The 18,644-nt window shown below is 48.0% G+C and overlaps 1 protein-coding gene across 8 annotated transcripts in view; it reads left to right on the top strand.

The window, feature by feature from the left end:
• The window catches only part of TTC7B (tetratricopeptide repeat domain 7B), a 233,233-nt gene that overhangs the window by 9,996 nt on the left and 204,593 nt on the right, over window positions 1–18,644 (top strand). The window contains exons 1-2 of one of the 8 annotated variants that reach the window (XM_040478004.1): window positions 14,039–14,042; window positions 17,936–17,941. The exons of the other annotated variants lie outside the window; for them this stretch is intronic. The gene's annotated coding sequence lies outside the window, so the exon portion shown is untranslated. Of the gene's footprint in view, window positions 1–14,038; window positions 14,043–17,935; window positions 17,942–18,644 lie in introns of those variants that run through there. 8 annotated transcript variants of the gene reach the window in all.

The following is an 18,644-nucleotide window of genomic DNA, read 5'->3' as shown; positions in this document are numbered from 1 at the left end:
CTTGGCTCTTGAGACACGCTGCCCGGGTCACAGGAGACCGGGTCCTGGCTAGCTTCTGACTTCCGTGGGCACATTCAGTGTCACACATGTATGGGAGAGGGAAGGGTCACTTTTGCCAGTGGAGGCCCCCAGCCCTGAGAACCTGCGTCGGCCACGTGAGAGGCAGCGTGGACCACCAGTGCTTAGCCATCTTTCTGGGTCCAGTGCCTACCTCCATCATGTACTGGCTCTGCGCCCTTGTGCAAATTCTTAATGGCTCTGTACCTCAGTTTCCCCATCTGTCAAGCTCTCCTTGGGTTGTCATGAGGATTACATGAGGTAGTATATAGAAAATGCTTAAAACAGTGCCTGGCACATAATGAACATGACACAACTCTTGGCTTACAAGCTAAGTGTTTAATGGGGGGACCACAAGAAGTGACTATGAGTGGCAGAAAAGTTGCCCCTTTAGTTCATGGAGATGCCCAAAGACAGGCCAGTTTCTCTGAGGAGTTCAAGAGGTTCTTGGTCTTAACTCTGTGTAGCAATACTCTTTGGTTCTTCTTTCTCCATCAAGGTCCTTGAGAAGTTTTTAGGAGAGGTTGCGGACAAATGTTCGATGAACGCAAAATATACGGAGGACTCACCGCTCCGTGCGAACCGCTAACCTGCAGGCCCTGGAGACGGGGTTGGTGCGGTCACCTCCGTGTTTCCAGTGCTTTTGAATTAGCTGCTGACATTTCCAGATTGGGACCATCCAGTCAATTCCAGCTCTGTTGGGAAGAAGGAAAGAGCGGTCCCCTCACTGCCCCCGGACAGGCCCTGGCTGGAGCTGAGCACAGCAGCCCCTGGGACATCCCTCCCCTGTGCCACCTGCGTGCTGCTGGAGGTGGAGGAATTGGCCTTTCACGGGTCACCTAAACTGGTCCATGGCTTCCGGAGGCCTGACTTGAGCCGGGCTGCCAGCCAGAGCCTGGAAATGTCCATGAACTTCCACATCTGCTTCTCCAGCCATTGCTGGGAGCGCTTCCCCTGACGGGCTGATGTTAGCCTTGGCTTATTGGGAATCAGAAGCCAACATCATTCAGTTATCAGTTAGGGCTTTAGTGTCTCTTAAATCCTGCAAACCTCTAATTTACAGACCAAGGAAGTGAGACTGGGCGAGGTTACTGGAATGTTACCGATGCCTACTTGTGCCAGGCTCTGTGCCCCTCATTTGGGTATCAGCCAGTCGTCACAACCACCCTGTGAGGTAGGCTCTGTTATTCTTTCCATTTTACAGATGAGAAAACTGAGGCACAGGGAGGTTAGATAAGCTGCCCAGGGTCCCAAAGCCAGGAAGTGGCTGAGCTAAGACTTGAACGCAGAGACCGGTGCTGGAGCCCATGCTCTCCTACTGAGCGGCAGAAGGGGGACTCAGTCTGAAGCGTGTGCAGCTCCAGAGCCCATGTTCTTAATCATGTTGCTCTACTGGCATGTGGGTCAGAGGATGCTTGGGCCAGGTAAGGTCTCCTCATGTAGAAGACATTCAGATCACTGGAGAATACCCGTGATTTGTATATACACCCCTCTTTGCAGACTCACCTTCCTTGTTCCTCCACCTTAATTCCTTCTCCTTGCCTAGAGTTTTACCTGTAGCTTTTGTGCCTCAAGCTCACACCTCCCATCTTCTCTGACCCCTCCTGGGACGCACACGTTCAGAGTTAATCAGGTTCACTGCTGTCTTTGCGTGGTAGATTAGCAGACTGCCTGAAAATCATACTAGTGTTAGCTGTCCTATTATCAGACACCCCCACCAGTCCACGAGTTCCTCTGAAGGAAGAGCTCTTTGTTTGTTTGCGAGCCTCAGCACTTACCACGGTATTTGGCACATGATTGGTGCTCAGTTATTGAGTGAAATTTATAAAATTCCATTGCTTGGATTTTTACTGAGATGCCCGTCGTGTAGCTCAGGTGATTCCCGGTGCCTTGGCTCATAGCCGGTCACAGTGAGATGCGTTTTGTTTGTAGGCAACATATTGGGCATATTTTAGTGATTCAGAGTCATATCCTTGCAATCATGGGAAGTACCTATGAGAGCGTATGCTGGCATCACACCATGACAGAGCCGGACATGGATCTCTTTCCAAAAGGTTGTACGTTTCAGTTCACTTCCATGATCAGAGAGTTCCTAAGTGGATCTCACCTCCCCCTCATCCCCTTAACTCCTTCCTTCATTTCTTAAACCGAAGCAGACAAATAGAGGGTGGGAATAGAGGGAATTGAGAAACACTTTAGCTTCTGATAGCATTGGTTTAATCCAGTGAGTAGGCATCTTTGTTCTGGGATACAGATTGAGGTTTCAGGTGATATCTCCGGGACACCAAATGGCCACAGATGTTTCTTTCCCAAACGGGAAGGCTTGGGAACAGTGGACACATGGCCACTATCTATTTTGGGACTTAGATCTGCTGGACACGGGGTGACTTTCTGCAGATGGGACCGTGTAAGCTAGAAGTGGCTTGCCTTCCTGGATGTGGACTTTATAGACAGCCTTGGCACGTACCCTTTCATCCTACAGGGACCAAACTTGCACTGGCTCCCATGTGAGAGAAGTCCTGTAATATTCCAACTGGTCACAGCCGGTGGGGCAGCTGTGTTCCCTGAGGTTACCGTTTCTCCCCAGGCACTAGGGTGTCGTCCTCATCTCTGTGATTGAAGCCGGCTTGCTGATGTGTTGCAGCTCCTGCAAAGGGGAAGAGAGAGAGATGTCTGGGTGAGCACAAGGAGCATGCCTCGCTTCTGCTGACAGTCCATTGGTGAGACGTTGCCATAGGACCATAGTCACCTGGGAAAAACAAGACCAGGGGCACATGTCAGCCTCTGATTAGACACGTCCCGTAGAGTGTGGTCTCTCACCCAGCTGGAAGTGGCCGAAAGAAGTAGCCTGCTCTCGGGTGAATGGAAGGGGACGTGCAAGACTGAGGCTTTGGTGCCCAAGAGGAGGGACATCATGGACCCGGAGACATACCCGGCGTGGTATTACACTTCCTTTCTAGATTGCGTGGTATCAGGCAGAGAAGGATTGATTGCAAAGGGCACATGGGGCCCTCATACAAATGTTCTGTGTTCCAGTGGGGGAGACTGTGCCAGAGTGGCTCAGGGACTTGCCTGATGACACCCAGTAAACTGGAGGGAGGGCCAGGATGAGGTAGGAAACCTGCCCGTCAGGCTGCACGGCCTCTGTGCCCAGGTAGAGAAGGTGGCACGCTGTGGGGGAGCTCTCTGGAGCCACATTCTCTCTTCCTCCTTTGCTCCTGGTTTCAAATTGTTCCTCTGATGAATTGGTTAAGAGCCTGGGGCTTTTGAAGCCCGACTGCCCAGATCTGATCTCCAGCTTTGTCTCTTATCAGCTATAAGATCTTTGGCAAGTTGCTTTCACGTCACTGGGGCTCCGTTTTTTTCCTCTATAAAATAGAGATAATAATAGTATCTGCATTGTAGGGTTATCGTAGGGAAAGAGTGAATACCTGTAAAGCTCTTAGCACAGCACCTGGCAGAGCAACAAAGTTTAGCTATTTTCGTTCTTGGGTGTGACCTCAGATGGATAGACCTCTCCAGAAGCCCCAGGTAACATCCAGCTATGGAGAGAGGGAATCGTTGCCTTAGTATATCTGCCTTGTCTGGCAGAGGGTTTGGGCCCAGGAGTGGGACCTGGGAACAGTATATTTAGAGGGAAATCTCTAGGGGCAGATGAAGCCAAAGATCTGAGGCCTGGAGTGCCCCATAAAGAGGAAAAGGTGTTGATGGTGTTGGAGGAGGGCAGTACCCAGTGGCCAGGGGCAGATGGAGAGGCTACCCTAAGGGGATTGCTCGAGGGTGGGGCCCAAGACTAGTCCATTTGCCCCTCACCAGTCTTGCCCAAGGCTGACCCAGAGGGTTAGAGGTCTTTGGAATTGGGCCCACATTCGTGGTTTTATCACAAAGGACCATTCACCTTGGAATGGATCAGTTGATTCAAGTAGTGTTCCTGTAAGAGGCACGAACAATTCACACTGTCATCTGACAGCTGTCTTCGTAAGGAACATGCTAAATACGTTGGCTGATGAGAGGAGAGATAGCTGAGGAGAAACCATCTCTTGGTTCGGCTCCCAGGAGGAGGGCTTGTCTCTTCTGATTGGACACCCCTTCCTGACCGGAGGTCGAAGGTCGGAGGCTGATCCCTAAAGACCTCCCCTTCTCTAGAATCTGCAGAGTTCGTGGACCCCTTGGTCTTCCCAGAAGCGCAGGTGTGATGAATAGCACGAGAATCATATAATGACTTCCCCTTGGAAAATGTTACATCCTCTTTTGCCTGCCTCCAGTAAAGCTGGCCCTAGGGTTCTCTTTCGACTGTCCGTGTGCGTTCTGAGTGTCTCCATCTCAGGGGTCAGTGTCAGGGAAGGAACGAAGACACCTGCCTTCTGCAGTGGGCAGTACGAAGGGGCAAGGGAGCTCTCAAGAGAGGCTTTCCAGAAGCACCACCTGTCTTCCGCAACTGATAAGCACTAGTCTGTAAATAGAGAACCCGTCTCCAAAAGGTTTGGATCCCAGCCCTGTTCTCCCCAGCTTGAAACCCAGTGTCTTCACACACCCGCAGACTTCAGCTCAGCATAAGCGGTTGTTAGGCCAAGAGACTTAAACATTCTCTACGAATGTTTTCGGAAGAGGCCCCTGGGGATTGCCCACTGTCTCCTGTGGGCCTCCTACGAGAGCAAAATTTAGATAAGTCAGCATAACGGATGCAGTCCATTGATGAGGGGCTTTTTATCAAGTGTTGCTCGGGTGTGACTTCTCCACACTTGGCTCAGTCCTGGGCATCTGGGTGGCATGGAAAAAGGCTTGGAACAAGTTGAGTTGGAAATTCTTCAGACGGTGGGTGGTGATGGCTTGAGGACCGTCATACCCCCCAAAAGGCTGCCGTGTTAAGCAGGGGTTGCCTCTGTGGAATGTAAAAGATACAGAACGAAGGCATATCGGCTCTTCTCCCTAGGGGCTGTTAGAACAGCACTGTATGTCAAGGCGAGGCCAGACCCTCAACCAGGTGACTTGAGGCATTCATTTCCTACACGGTGGTTTACTTTTCTGCTTCGAAGCGTATTTTCCCATTGTGGAATATTGGCTCCCAGGAGCAGCCCCAGCTTCCCCCAGGAAAGTGGAAACATGTTCACTGGGGGCTTTCAGCTTTCAGGATGCTGCGGGCTCCATCCTTGGAGATGTTAGTTTGCTGGTCCCGGGGCAGCCCGGGTGTGGTGGGTTGGCTGCAGGCTGGCCATGCCCGGCCAGTGCCAAAGGCATCCGCGGTCACACTCACGTAGGGTTCCCCCTGCCCTCTTCAGGCTGGGGGGGGGGTGAGGGGGGGTGGCGCTGAAGTCTTCTGAGCCCTTTGCTCGGCCTCAGGCACAGGAGCGGTGACCAGGGCTTGGGGTGAGGCCACTCGTGTACTTGGTGGGAGAGAGTGTCACCGAAGAGATGTGATGGTCACCGGGGACATGGGAGTAGGGAGGGGGCAGACCGGTGGCAGAGGGTCCCTGTCCTCTGCTCTACCCCGCCCCAGCGGTAAACGAATGTGTTTTGTTCACAGAGAGGATGGGAGGCCGCAGTGCAAATCCTAGTCAGCAACTCGAACTCCACCCCACAAGGCTTTCGGGAGGTGGGGCCAAGCCCCTGCCCCCAGGGACACGCAGAGGGGAAGCAGTGTAAGGGGAGGTGAGGCCCCGAGCCAAGCTGGAGGCTCATTTTGAAGTTCTGCTAAGATCTGTGTCTTCTGAAAGACAACTTTCAGTTGTGGGTTGAAAGAAAGGCCAACCCAGGCCGACCTCAGCGGCAGCCGCATTCAGGCCTCAGAGATAGGTGCTTTCTCTCCATTTCTCAGCTTACCGTCCTCTGTGTTGGTTCCCGTTCCAGGCTCCAGGCGGCTGGGGCGGCTCCAGATTCTTGATTCTCTTAGGTGTAAGTCTCAGAAACCTCGGCCACATTCTCACTGTGTCTCCTTGGCCCTGGTGGATCACATTCCCATCCTTGATGTAGTTACAGGGGCCAGAATCCTGCCCAGGGACTGGCTTAGGCCTTGCATGAAGGCCGTGATGAGGAGGGGTGGTCCCACCGGGAGAATCAGACTTCTATGATAGAAGTCCATAGTGTGGCTCTTCTGAGTAGGAGTCCTCTCGTCAAAGAGGCCCAGGGCCCTGAACACCCCTTTCTCCCTGGCAGCGGTCCTTGCAGGGTAGAAGGAACATGAGAGGAGCCACATGGCTGCTCTGTGACAGAGTGTCTGTGGACTGGACTGGAGGGGCCTTCCAACCAGACCATATCAGGTGGGTAAGCGCTGAAGGAATGGGGCTTTTTGGAAAAGAACAGTCTCCAGGGGTGGAGGGCCCTTGGGGGAAGAAAGACTTCTCTGTTCTGTCCTCGGGGATGGGGCCAGAGCGGGGGCGGTGGAAACTTCACCGAGTCCAACGTTAGGCCCGTATCTGGAAGTCTTTCTACTAGCAGGAGCTACCTCAGGGCTTGGCTGCCCTGAGAGGTGGGGGTTCCCGGTGGGTTAGCATTTATCGAGCCCTGCCCAGAGGCAGGCGTGATGTTTGCTGATTTACCTGTGTGACTGCACCCCATTCTGGCAGCAGTCCTGTGCCCAGGGATTATCATTCCCTGCGAGGAGCTGAGAGGCTGAATTTCGGAGGTGAAGTGGGATTCACCTCAAGGCCCGTGGACCCCAGAATCCCTACTCTGTCCGCTTTATCGAGCTGCCTTTCAGCTGGAGCATACACTCAGAGTGGGGTTGTTGTCGACAAGGGTCCGGTGTCAGATAACCTGCGAGCCCCTCATTCTGTTCTGTGATTCTTAAACCATTTGATTTAAGTGTCTAAGTCCTACTTGTTTTACCGGCAAAATGGGGATAATAACATTCAGGTGAGAGTCCTGAGAAGGCTGGATTAAGACAAAATGGGAAAATGCTTTGAAGTCTATAAATCCGAGGTCAACAGAAGGAGATTTGTGTAGTCGGACATACACCTGCAGTTGGGGGCGACGGGTGGCTGTGATGGTCTCATCCTCCCCTCCCCAAGATCCTGTCTAGCATGCTCCTTTCCTTGGGCAGTGAGGTGGGACTTCTGGCTGTCCCCGTGTTTGACCTCCTGCCCCTTCCCCCACCATTTTATTTTACTGTTCTTCTTGTTACAGACAACATACATGTGCATTATAGAAAAATCAGAAATACAGACCAGTCAAAAGAACATAAAAATATCCATCACTTGGTCTATCCAGAGCCAACCTCTGTTAACATTTTAGTGCGTTTACTTTTAGATCTCTATAATTATCATGTGTGATTTTTTTTTTTTTTATAAAAATGAGTTTATACCACATATACTGCTTTGTGACCTGCTTTTTCCACTTCAGATCATAAACACTTTTAGCAACTGTACAGCATTTCATTATATGGGCAAGCTATAATATATTTAACTAAAAAGCCCCTATTTTTGGACATGTAGGTTGTTTTCAGCTTTTTACTGTTACACGTAAAGCTGTGACGAACCACCCTCTCGGCCTGGTCTTTGTGCTTGTCCTTAATGATTTCCCTGGGAGAGATTTCCAGAAGGGGAGTTTCTGGGTCAAAAGAGAAGTATTTCCAGACTGCTCTGCAGAGGGCTGTACCTTTGTGTTTTTCTGTCCATAGGGTAGGGGACCTGCTGCCTCTCCTGGCCCACACTGAATAGAACCCCTTTGACCTAAAAATGAACTTCGATTCTTTGGTTGTGTGTTGAGTGCCGGCTGTTTGGAAAATAAAGAAAAATGTAAAGCAGAAAGTAAAATCAGTCCTCATGCTACCACTTAAGCTAGTTGACCACTGCTAAATACACACACATATATACGCATATATATATATATATATATACACATATATATTACATATAATATATATACACATATATATTACATATAATATATATAATATAAGTATCTATTTTTAAATTTATATGTGTCTACATATAGATATTTTATATCTAAATATCTATATCTATATTTATATCTATATATATTTAATATATAAAATATATAAAAATATATTTATATAATATTTTAAATTTTATTTTGAGAGAGAGAGAGCCCACAAGCAGGGGACAGGGGCAGAGGGAAAGACAGAGAATCCCAAGCAGGCTCCGTGCTCAGTGTGGAGCCTGACGTGGGGCTCAATCCCGTGTGCCTGGGATCATGACCCAAGCCAAAATCAAGAGTTGATGCTCAAGTGACCGAACCACCCAGGCGCTCCTATGTTATTTTAAATACAGTTAGGATTATGCTAGATATACTATTTATGGTCTACTTTTTCACTATATGTATATATATGTATATGTATAATTATTTTTCCAGGTCATTAAGTATCTTTGAAAAAAGTTTTTAATGACGGCATGGTGGTGTGCCTTATGGGATATTTTTGAGCCACTTTCCTATGGAATATCTATCGGTATTGTTTCAGTTTTTCATATTACAAATATGGTCTTTGTATAGCTTTTTTGTCTAGCTTATATGGTCTTTGTATAGCTTATATGGTCAAATATAGCTTTTAAAAAAAACAGATTTATTAAGATATAATTCAGATACCATAAAATACAACCTTTTAAAGTTCAGTGGTTTTTAGTACATTCAGAGTTGTGCATTCATCACCCCATCACCAGTGTCACTTCCCATTGCCTAGTTAACATCCCCCCAGGCGAAGTCAACCACTTTGTGTCTCCACTACATTTGCCTGTTCTGGCATTTTATACAAACAGGAGCATGTAGTATGTGATGTTTTGTGTCTGGCTTCTTAGCAAGTTTTCACGGTTTGTCCCTGTTGTAGCATGAATCTGTGCTTCGTTCATATTTTGGCCAAATAATATTCCATTGTATGGATATGTCACATTTTGCACATTTTATTAATCCATGCATCCGTTGATGGACAAGAGGTGGTTTCCACTTTGGGGCTATCATCAATAATGCTGCTGTGAACATTTGTGCATAAAATTTGGGGGGCATGTATAGTTTCATGTGTCTTGGGTATACACTTGGGAATGGAATGACTGGATCATGTGACTACTCTGGGTTTCATGTTTCAAGGAACTGCAACTATTTTCGAAGCGGCTGTACTACGCGGCTGTACTACTCTAGAGGCTCCCGTTGCTTTACAACTTGTCCGCCATGAAGCTGACTCTATAATCTGTCCTCTTGATTATAGCCATCCTAGTGGGTATGAAGTGGTATGTCACGAAGGCACCCCCAAAACATAAACGTTTTAAATTTTTGATTAAGTTTGGGACGCCTGGGTGGCTCGGTTGGTTAAGCGTCCGACTTTTGGCTCAGGTCATGATCTTGCGGTTTGTGGGTTCAAGCCCGCGTCGGGCTCTGTGCTGACAGCTCGGAGCCTGGAGTTTGCTTCGGATTCTGTGTCTCCCTCTCTCTCTGCCCCTCTTCCGCGCACTCTCTCTTTTTCTCTCTCTCAAAAATAAACATTAAAAAATTTAAATTCTGATTAAGTTCAGTGTTTCTTCTTTTTTTTTTTTTTTTGGTTGCTTTTATGTTTTTGGTGTTGTAGCTAAGAAATCACTACTTAATTGAGGTCACAAAGATGTATTCCTATGTTTTCTTCTAAGAGTTTTACAGTTTTAACTCTTAGATTTAGATCTATAATCTACTTTGAATTAATTTTTATGTATGGTATGAGAACTTCATTCTGTTGCATGTGGATATGCAGTTATTACCACAGCATTTGTTGAGAAGACTATTTTTCATTGAGTTGTCTTGATATCTTTGTTGAAATCGATGAACGTGAATGTAAGGGTTTATTTCTGGGTTCTTAATTCTAGTCCACCATTTGTTTATATTTCTGTCCTTACGCCAATACCACACTGTCTTTATTACAGTAGCTTTGTATTAAGTTTTGAGATATGGAAGCGTGAGTCTTCCAACTTTGTTCTGTTTTAAGATTATTTTGGCTTTTCTGGGTTCCTTACATTTCCATATACATTTTAGGACCAAGTGGTCAATTACCGGGGAAAAAAATACTGCTGGGAATTTGAGGATTCTGTTGAACCTATAGATCAATTTGGCGAGTATTGCCATCTGATTAATATTGTCTTCCAGTCAATGAACACAGAATGTCTTCTTTAATTTCTTTCAAAAGTGTTCTGTAGGGGGTATAGCTCAGTGGTAGAACACTTGACTGTAAAAGTGTTCTGTAATTTTCAGTGTGACTTCCATTCCTTTTCTTAAATTTATTCCTATTTTCTTCTTTTTGATGCTATCATAACTGGAATAGTTTTCTTAATTTCATTTTCAGATTGTTCACTGCTAGTGTATAAAAAATACAAGTACTTTTTTATATATTGATCTCTTACCTTATAACCTTGCTGAACTGATTTTTTTAGCTCTAATAATTTTTTGGTATGTACAGATTCTATAGGGTTTTCTCTAGACAGGATCATGTCACCTGTAAAAAGGATAGTTTTACTACTTCCTTTGCACTCTGATGCCTTTTGCTGTTGCTGCTTAATTGCATTGGCTACAACCTCTATTCTAATGTTTAATACAAATGACCAGAACAGAGATCTTCTAAGATAGGGGAAAAGCTTACAGTCTTTCATCATTGGATATGATGTTAGCTGTGGGTTTTTCATAGATGGCGTTTATCAGATTGGAGAAGTTTTCCTTTATTTCTGTTCGTTGAGTGTTTTTTATCATGAGAGAATGTTAGGTTTTGTCAAATGCTTTTTTCTAGTGAGATGATCATGTAAATTTTTGTGCTTTATTCTTCTAATGTGGCGTATTACATTGATTTTCATATGTTTAATCAGCCTTGTATTCCTGGGATAAATCCCACTTAGGGCATATATACACTCTTTTATATGTTGCTGGGTTTGATGCACTAATATTTTGTCCAGGATTTTCACTTCTATACTCAGAATGGATATTGGTGTAGTTTTTTTGGTGATGTCTTTGTCTGGTTTTGGTTATCAAGGTAACACTGGTGTTGCAGAGTCAGTTTTGAAGTGTTCCTCCTCTTTTGCTCTTTGGAAGAGTTTGCCAAGTATTGTGTTAATTTTTTAAGCATTTGGTAGAATTCACCGGTAAGCCATCTGAGCTTGAGTTTGTCTTTCTAGGAAATTTTTTGATTTCTCAATTCCGTCTCTTACTACTCTACAGTTTTAAAAGATTTTTAAAATTTAAAATGTATTTTTTATGATTTCATTTTATTATTATTATTTTTTTCCAGAGAGAGAGGGTGCAAGTGAGCAAGAGGCAGAGAAAGGGAGATGGAGAGAGAATCCCATGAGGGGCAGAGAGAGAGTGAGAGAGAAGTGGGGCTCACCCGAAGCAGGGCTCCTGCTCACCCAAAGTGGGGCTGGAGCTCACCAACTGTGAGATCATGACCTGAGCCCAAGTCAGATGCTTACCCGACTGAGCCCCCCCAGGTGCCCTGTTTTAATAGATTTTAATTAGCCTTTACTTGTTCTCCACTTCCTTTGACATGGCATTTTTTCATTGGAGCCCCGAGCCTCTTGATCGTGGCAAACAACCCTGGTCAGAAAGGAATGATATTTAGCTGGTAAGTTCAGTAATACCTTCAGCAGCAGCCCCCATGTTATATACACCGTACACCCAGTCTACGGTGTGGTCAAGGGAACAGCACTTCCTGTATTTGCCGTTGATTGACAAAGTCAGCCTGGGGGAGGAGTCCTCTTTTGCCCTGCCAGGAAACTGCCAACCAAGAGTAACTTAAGTTTATAAGTAAGAACGATCCTTCTGGCATGGAACGGAGAATGGATTAGAAGGAATTAAAGATTATAGGGAAGGGGACCGGTCAGGGAGGTGAACTGGCTGCAGGCTCTTTCCCTCTTGTTGCTCTACATCCCAGGGCGCCTGACTTCTGCCAGCTGTTTCCAAGATCCCCTAGTCAGTTGGTTGCTGCCTGGGTTTGGCCAACAGGAAGCATTGGCAGGAAATTGGGGAGCAAGAGGAGAGAGAAGCCAGGGTATTTCTCTCTCGCTCTCTCGCTCTTGCTGTCTGCCTCCAGCAGCACTTTTGACAGCAGGTGCCCCAGCTGTGGGGTCTGACAGACTTCCCCTGAGGTTTTGGCTCCCACAGGGGAGCTTCTGCTGGGTTGCGTCTCCCACCCAGTAGCCCCAGCTTCTGGGCTCTCGTAACTCCATCTCCTTTCTCGGTCCTTTCTGGCCCTCGGGATGTCAGTGGCCTCCTGACGTTTCAGAATTCTTGGATGCCACACCATCCTGTTTGTCTTTTCATCTGTTTCATCCCCTTAAATCTCTTTTATCTGTAAGGACTAGAGTGATTCTCTTGTCCTACTGGATCCTGACAGATACTGCAAAAACCCGGCTTCCAGCAGGCCCTGGAGACGTGTGTGTTGGGGGGAGTTGCTGTGGGAAGGTGGTTGAGGGAGGAGTCAAGATGACTGGGATTTTCAGCGTCACTCACGGGGCAGAGAATGATGTTGAACCAGGTTAAGGATTACAGGAGGAGAAGCCAGCTTCCCTTGGAGGCCAGGGGAAGATACTGGGTTGGAGGGGAACATGGTGATAACCTCTGTGACCGCAAGGGGGTGCTGTCCAGGGAACCGTTCTAATTCTGGAGCCTTTGCTCAGCACAGGGGTCTTTAGGCTTCGGGTTTGTTGGTCAGGATTTAGGAGCTGATTGTGTATAGAATTTGGTCACAACCCAGCAGTGGCTGAAGCTCACTCGGAGGAACAGAGAGAGTGAGGAAAGGCAAGATCTGAAGCTGGAACCCTGGGGGCCCTGGGGATGTACCAGAGAAGCTCTTCCTTCAGGCAGAGCGCTCACCAGGGCTCTGGGAGGAGAGGAGGAGGGAGGCAGGTGACACAGAGCTTTTCCCTGGGGTCTACAGGGTCTAAAACACAGCACTGTACATTCATGGCAGATTTATATTCTTAAGTAGGCTGAAGTTAAAGTGTGGTGAAAGCAGTCAGCAGACAGTGGCCTGAGTGTCAGGACAAGTCAGTCTGAGGTTTAAAAACTATGGAAAGTTACTGAGGTAATCAAGAGTGGAGCCCCCCCACCCCCCACCCCAAGTTAGCTTTTCCCTTACTGTTGAAGCTCAGGTTCTTGATGAGTGCTTCTGCTGAGCAAAGCAGGTCTAGGCGGGGCCGAGCCGTTTTCCAGATTCTGGAGGCTCTGTCCTGGTCTTGCTGGGGCAGCCCCATATCCTGGTCTGTCCCACCCGTGTTCCGCCCACCTGCCCTCCCCCCTGCCAGGCCCATTCCCCACCTCTACTTGTCTTCTCCCTCCAACCAGGGTCTCTTCCTTTTCCCTGTGAGGAGTCCACCCCTGGTGACATGTCAGTGACCATCTCTCCAGCTCTGTTGTCCACTTCAGTCCCTCCTTCCTCTTCTGTCTCTATTTATAGTTAGTACCATCCAATTTGGCATTCAGTTTTTGTTTGATGACTTCACACCTGTCACTTGCCTTTCTCAAACTAGATTGTATATTTAACTCATTAGGCTAGCAAATATGTGAGCGCCTGCTCCGGGGTGGCCTCTGAGGGCATGTCATGTCCCGACTGCTTGTTTTGTGTCCCCACATTCACACAAGGGACAGTACTTGCCACACAGGGCTACTGGCGATGGGGTGGCTCTTTAAACAGTTTCCCCTGTCAACCCTGGGGTGCACCGCTGAAGGTGAACTCTAGCCAAGTAACACAAGTTGCTTAACCAAAAGTGCCGTGTTTCCAGTGTATTCTGAAATCCTCTCCATTCTAGATAAAAATAGATTTTGGTTTGGGCCTGACATGAGATGAATCGTGTCTCTAACTCGTCTTCTACCACATTCAGCTTCAGGTCGGCTCGTCCCAGGCTGTGGACTGTTTCAGGTTGTAGGGCTCTAGAAACCTCTCTCCCATGGCTCCTTTTCTTTGAAAGCCAGTGACTCTTTGGACGTCCTTAATGCAGGTTTCTCCCCTGCACTGTGCTATAGCTGCTCTATTTTTCACTCTTGGGATTTGGGTGCTTTCTGCTAGGATCTCTTTGGGGCCTACGCTCGTATGCAGCTGGCCAGGTTTTAAAAGATCATTTAGTTCATACTCCTGTTGAATATTTTAAAACCAGGACTCCTGACGCCTGAGACCGTGCTCCCTCTGCCACCGCCCATCTCTTGGCTTCCATCATTTCCAAACCATGTCTGGTGTTCATTTTCTTCCCCCAAATGTTCCCGATGCTTCGGGAATGAAAAAAGCATCCAGATTTGGAAAGCTCTGTGGGGGCGGGAGCGGAGCACAGCCTGTTCTGTGGAGAAGGAGGGTGTCGGATTGGGCTCCCCGGCCTCTCCCTCACGCTGGGACTGGTGAAGAAGGGCGGCAAGCTGGGGCGGGGCCCGGGCGGGGCCTCCCTGGCCAGGGCCCTGAGCCTTGAACGAGGCAGAGGCCCGCAACTGCCCTACAGGGTACGCGGCAGCCTCACTAGCCAGGGAGAGGGCCTCAGCTTCGGCGAGCGCCTACTGTGTGCCGGCTTCTGGGATCCTAGTAGCAGGTTATTAATGGTAATTACAGCATTAAAGATGATTCCTTCTAAATACCATTCTAAGCCCTTGCCCCTCAGCGCCCTTAATGCTCACAGCAACCCTGTTAGATAGAAGCTGGTAAGGTCCCCGTTTAAGAGGAAGGGTGAAGGGTGGGTCCCCCCTTCCAGCCCCTGGCCCATTTTCCCCTGCCTTCTAGACTGGGGCTGGCGCATTGTGTGGGTAGGGACCCCCGGGTCACCTCCAGAGACTGCCCAGGCCGCACTCAAGAGGCCGAGTCCACGCTGGGGTCCTGGGGGTGCCTTGCCTTGGTGCCAAGCCGACTTTGCAGGAGCTTCTGGAAAACTTCCATCTCCCTGAACACAGCACAGAAAGCACTCGGGGTTCTTATTTAAGCAGTAGAGTTCTGTGGTTCGGTGAGCACGTTCCAGAACCGGAATTCCACAGACGGCCTCGAGCGAGGACACCTGCTCAAGGCTCTGTCGCAGGCCACTCCAACAGGGACGGCGGCCAGCGGCCGCGCCAGGGCTTCCAAGCCGAGCCGGCCGCCGCCGCCAGGGGGCGCCGGAGCCGCGTGCTTGCCGGGCTCCCGGGGCCGCGCACGCGCAGGGAGCGCCTCAGCGTCCCGTCTCCGCGCTGGTCCTGCCCGCCTCCGCGGGCCTGCGGCAGGCAGCGGACTCGCGGGGCAGGCCCTGACATTTGGGTCGTTCTGAGATTCCACGCGAGGTCAGGGGTCGGAGGAGAGGGGTGAACTTGCCAGGCTTCATTAAGTCCGTGAGCCGCCCGAGGAACTCCAGGCCGGTTTCTGGAAGTGCAGCCTCCAGGGCAAGGGGGCCTCTCTGGCAGGTGCAGACGCGGCCGGGCCTTTGCTGTTGTCCCGCAGGCGTCCGCAGTGCCCAGTACCTGGAGACATTCAGTGCGTGCATCGCTTTAAGAAGGAAAGGGATGTACCAGTATGTATGCCGATAGTGGAGGTTTAGCAGGAGTTAACATGCCTTCTTTTTATCACCGACCGAACTCCCCTCCCCGGTTATAATTAGGACTGTAGAAGCCCAAGGAAGATTTTCCTGGAGTAGTGGTTGGTAGATTAATGTACCAGTCTTGAAGTGACAGTGTCTAGGCCTGACCTTTATGAATTGCATATCTGCTAATGACCATGACCTTCTAGGTATCCCGGAGGTGCGCAGCACAGACAAGTAACCATTGACAGTGTCTCTTCCCTGGCAGAAGAATTCTCCAGTCCAGTGGGGGGCCCGTGTTCCAGCTACCGGGGACCTGCTCTGGTAGTTAGCTCATCGGAGCAGGGCTCAGGGCTGGCTCTACTGATACCCTCTATGTGACCTTGGGCAGATAACCCTTTATGTGACCTTGGGCAGATGGGGGGCCCTCTCTGAGCATAGATTTTTTCATCTGCAGAGTGAGCAGAGAAGATAAGGGAACCTTTCTTTTTTCCTTGAGAAGTTGCCTGCCTGCCTGCCTGCCTTCCTTCCTTCCTTCCTTCCTCCTCTTACTATTTTTTGAAGCCTTGAGATCCCTTTGGTACCGGGAAAAAAGTAGTTTTATAGAAAAAGTAGATGAGTAGGGGTGCCTGGGTGCTCTCTCTCTCTCTCTCTAATAAGTAAACAAATAAGTTACTAATAAATGAACAAACTTAAAAATTTTTTAAAAAGAAAAAAAAGGAAAGTCGATGGGTGGAGGAAACAGGGTGATAGAGTTGGGGCTAGGGAAGGCCTTGCTGAGTGCTGGCTTTTGCCAGTGTGCCAAACCCAGAAAAAGTGATGGCCGAGGCCAGGGCCTGGGAGGTTCCTGCATCAGAAGCCTTCCCGCTCTTGATCTCTGGCCTCCTCCCGGCCAGATGTAACCATGCTCCCACTAGCGGGAGGCTGCATGCTCTGTGGCTGCTCATCTCAGGTTGCTAGTCAAAGCTTCCTGTTTATATTTAGATGGTGTGAGAAGTGTAAGAGCCCTTTTATTGCCACTGACCCATATTCATATTTAATGTTGGTTGTGTTAATAGGCTCCTCATCGGTTCTCATTTTGGAAAGCAAGCAGAGACTCAAAGAGACCAAAGAAAGTTTGAGGGCTGGAATCTGAGGCGAAGGTCCACGGAGGTGCTTGTCCTCAGTTTCTCTGTGCTACCTATTCTGTCTCAGTCACTGCACTGCTTCCATTGTTTTGAGAATGTCTTTCTCCCCCATTGCACTAGAGGTGAGCTTCTCGAGGGAGAAGACCATGGCCCAGCCCTCAGCAGAGCACTGCCCACAGGTGGTGCTCAGTGAGAATTCTAGAAGTGAAGAAAGGACCAGCACATCTGGTCACTGGCAGCCCTCGCTCCTTGCTGGAGTTGGGGCGCCCAGGGCTTGCGCTTTGCACTGTGGGGATCCCTTGTCTACTTTTCTTGGGAAAGAAACTAAAGCCGAGACCAGAGTTTACACGGCATCATGAATGCTTGGGGTTGAGGGTGTATGCGTATAACTCTGCGTGGTGGGAGTATGGGTGATTCTTCTTCTCAGTGCTTTTCTGCCTTTCTCAGATACTTCTAAAAAAGGATAAGGTTCGTCATTGTCCCCAAGAAAGGTGCTTGTTGGTAGTAGTAGTTACTGTTTATCAAGGACTTACTTCCCTCTGTGCTAGGCACCCAGCTAAGCCTCAGAATATTCTCGTTTACTTGATGAGGAAATAGAGGCTCCAAGATGTTGAGCAGCTTTCTCAAAGCCACGGAGCTAATAAATGGAGAAGCAAGGGTTGGAGTTGAGGCCTGTGTACTCAGAAGCCCATGTATTTTCATTTCTTAATGTTTTACCTAGCAGTGTGGCAGTTAGATAGTAATGCGATTTTTTTTTTTTAAACAAAGACTGAAAGTAATACAACAAAACATAGGATTACCCCATGTTCTGTATCAGTTTTATTCTAGGGATATAGCCAAGAGAATGGAAAACACTTAGGATGAGCGCTGACTCACCGTTGCACAACTGAAAGTAACATAACACTGTTAACTGTCCTGGAATTAAAGTAAAAAAACTTAATGAAAAACAAAACAAAATAAAGAACAAATGTTAGAACAACAACAAGGAGAAAACGTGTGTCCATCCAAAAATCAGTGCATGACTATTAACAGCACCATTTTTCATAATATCTAAAAACTGTAAATGGTCATCAACCGATGAATGGATGAAGTGTTATACCTGTACCATGGAATATTATTCAGTAATAGAAAGGAATGGAATATTTGGAACTAGATACAGATGCTGGTCATACAATATTGTGAATGTACTAAATGCCAGCGAGTATTAAAAAAATGGCTAATTTTGTGTTGCGTGAATTTCCCCTCAATTAAAAAAAGGAATGAAGTTCTGATACTTGATACGAGAGGTATGAACCTTTCGAAAAAAACACACCAAGTGAAAGCAGCCAGAAGCAAAAGGTTTCATACTGTACGATTCCATTTATGTGAACTATTCAGACGGGGCAAATCCCTAGAGACAGAAAGTGGATTAGTGGCTACCAGGGTCTGGGAGGAGGGTGCGCTGGGGAGGAGCCGCTAATGGGAGTGGGATTTCTTTTTGGGTGATGAAAATGTTCTTGAGTTAGCTAGCAGCGATGGTTCCACAACTAGGCGGATATACTAACACCACTGAATCATGATGTTTTAAACAGGTGATTGTGGTATATAAGTAATATCTCAGTAAAGCTGTCATTAAAATCTGTATACAAATAATATAACAAATGACTATGATGCTCCCACTTGGAGACCTTCCAGCCTGCTGTTACCTAAAGATAACAGTGGTGTGGGGAATGATCATGGTAGTTACTGTTTTTCAGGTGCTTAGTATGTGTCGGGTACTGTTCCAAGCACAGGGTGTTTTTACACAGAAAGTCACCTGTGGATTGGAAAACCAGGGAGTCTGACTCCAGACCCAAGTTCTTAATCACTACACAGCACTGCTTTACATATAGAGGCAGGTAAATCAGAGACCAGAGAGTGTAATGTGAGACCTAAAGTCAAGGAATAGCATCTGGCTGGAACCCTAGCTCTGCCACTTACTAGTGGCATCATCTTAGGTGAGCTACTTAATAGCACAGAGACCAGCTCCCTCATCTCTCAAAGGGGATGATAGTAAATCCTC

The sequence above is a fragment of the Herpailurus yagouaroundi genome, unplaced genomic scaffold (genome assembly GCF_014898765.1).
Source record: "Herpailurus yagouaroundi ecotype Mexico unplaced genomic scaffold, PumYag 141, whole genome shotgun sequence".
Taxonomy (NCBI): domain Eukaryota; kingdom Metazoa; phylum Chordata; class Mammalia; order Carnivora; family Felidae; genus Herpailurus; species Herpailurus yagouaroundi.
This window is presented reverse-complemented; position numbering and strand designations above follow the sequence as displayed.